A 2,595-nucleotide genomic window follows, 5' to 3' on the forward strand; every position below is an offset into this window, starting at 1 on the left:
TATTGCAAGTAAATGATAATAATCTATATTAATAATAGGCAAAAGAAGGAGGGAGAAAGAATGAGAATGAAAGAAAACAAAGAAAGATGAAAAGAGAATATGGCGAGGAAGATGATTCCTTGTTACTCCTGACTGTGTGAAATATTTAAGAAGAGAACACATCATATTCTACATTTTCTGAAATGAATAGCAGAAATTGCAGCAGGAGAAACTAACAGATTCTTCTGTCAATGAGAACAAATTGTAACTACCCTCAATGTAAGCTGTTCTACCCACTCAGTCTAGGTAAGAACCAGAAAGTATGCAATAAAGACACAAAACTGCAACAACCCTCAAGGTTACTCAACTGGTGGCTTGCATTTCTGACTGTTGTTACTAGACCTCAGACTCCAGGAGAAAAATATAATAGGATAACATGAAGGTCCTTGTCTAGTTACCTTTGTATGAATGAGTCAATATGAAATGAATAAAAATTATATAGCTATACTAACCCTGTACTCAGATTGGTCGTTTCATTTTCATGATTGCGTGTAGAATGTTTATCCTGATATCCGCGTATATTGGAACTTGTCGAACTAGACCTATGCTCGTATTCGTTGAGTTCTCGCTTAGAATGAGTGTGGTCGAGTCCTCATCAGGGAGGGTAGTTGCACTTCTATATAAAGATAATGCATTCTTTCATCTTAAAGGAACAAAAAATGATAATGTGATGGAATACTGAAGACTACTTTATGGGAGATTCCTACTTGTTTCAAGATCTTAAATTTATAAGCATTCTTAGGAGGATAATGATGATGATGGTGACAAATGATGGTGATAGTGATGGTGATAAAGAATACAATGAAGTGGAAATAAAACTAGGCGATTATTCGTATGATGATGATAAATATGATACAGGTAGTTTAATGATGAGAGTAATGATAGCAAACAAAATTATAAGTATCAAAATAACTATGAAATGACTATGAGAGAGAAAAAGTGAGTGAGTGTGTGTGTGTGAGTATGAGTGAGTGAGTGGATGATTGAGTGAGTGTGACCTTGACTTTGACAAATTTATTGAGACAAGTGATTACATACATCTCAAAAGGATGAGGTAATGAGAGTGAGTGAGTGAGTGAGTCAAATTCTTTGAAGCTGTAATTAGCCAACATTTTCTTCTTATTCCCCTCTATCTCTCCTTTCTCTTTTTCCTCTACCTCTACCTCGTTCCCTTTCCCCTTTTCCCCCCCTCTCCCCCACATCAGGCCCCATCCCCCCGTCCTCCCGTCCTTCCATCGGGATAGACCTCCCTCCGAGGACTTCCCCATCCACCTATTCCACCTCCCCTTCCCCCCTCCACCTGCCCCCTACTTACTCCCCCCCTATCTTCTTCCCCCACCCATCCCCCTACCTATCTCTTCGCTCTTTCCTCCCCCTCCTCCTCCCTCCCCCTCCCCCAACCCCCTTCCCCCAACCCCCTCCCCTACCCCCTTCCCCCTTCCCAACCCTCTATCCCCCCTCCCCCTCCCCCCTTCCCCCAACCCTCTTCCTAACCCCCTTCCCCTCCCCCTTCCCCTCCTCCCCCTCCCCCTCCCCCTTCCCCTCCTCCCCCTCCCCCTCCTCCTCCCCTCCCCCTCTTCCTAACCCCCTTCCCCTTCCCCTTCCCCTCCCCCTCCCCCTCCTCCTTCCCCCTCCCCCGGGTGAACTCACATCATTTACCTTAAACCTGATGGAAAGATATCCGGTGTAATTGACTTGCCTGAACGGCCGAGTGGCGATGGAAATCTAATTCCTTCACGTCCGCTGAAGAGTGGCCGACGGCTTTATTTCATTTTTCTTACTTTTGTATCTTTTTCTTTTCTTTTTCTTTCGGATCAGGAGTCAAGGTAAGAGGAAGGGGGAGGTAGGGTGTGAGGGAGGGTGAGGGAGGAGTGAGTTGGGATGGTGAGGTGAGGGAGGAGGTCGTCTTAGGTAAAGGGGAGGGGAAGGGGTGGGAGTGAGGGAAGAGGAGGAAGGGGAGGGGTGAGGGAGAGGGAGGGGGGAGGGAGGAAGGGGAGGGGTAGGAGTGAGGGAGGAGGAGGAAGGGGAGGGGAAGGGGTGGGAGTGAAGAGGGAGGGAGGGAAGAAGGGGAGGGGGTGGGAGAGCGGAGGGAAGGAGGGAGGGAGGGAAGAAGAGGGGAATGGGTGGGAGTGAGGGAGGGGGTTGGTTGGGAGTGAGGGAGGGGGAGAGGAGGGAGTGAGGGAGGAGGGGAAGGGTAGGGAGTGAGGGTAGGGGATGGGTGGGAGTGAGAGAAGGGGATGGGTGGGAGGAGGGAGGGGGAGAGGTGGGAGTGAGGGAGGGGAAGGGGTGGGAGTGTGGTAGGGGGATGGAGGGAGGGGTGGGAGGAGGAGGGGGAGGGATGGGTGGGAATGAGGGAGGGGGATGGGTGGGAGGAAGAGGGGAAGGGGTGGGAGTGACGGAGGGGGATGGGTGGGAGTGAGGGAGGGGGAGGGGAGGGAGTGAGGGAGGGGGAGGGGAGGGAGGGAGGGAGGGGAAGGGCTGGGAGAGGAAGAGGAGGGAGTGAGGAGGAGGGAAGGGAGTGAGGAGGGGGAGGGAAGGGAGTGAGGAGGGGGAGGG

The sequence above is a fragment of the Penaeus japonicus genome, unplaced genomic scaffold (assembly GCF_977035675.1).
Source record: "Penaeus japonicus unplaced genomic scaffold, GWHDUDI00000001_assembly GWHDUDI00000002, whole genome shotgun sequence".
Classification (NCBI taxonomy): domain Eukaryota; kingdom Metazoa; phylum Arthropoda; class Malacostraca; order Decapoda; family Penaeidae; genus Penaeus; species Penaeus japonicus.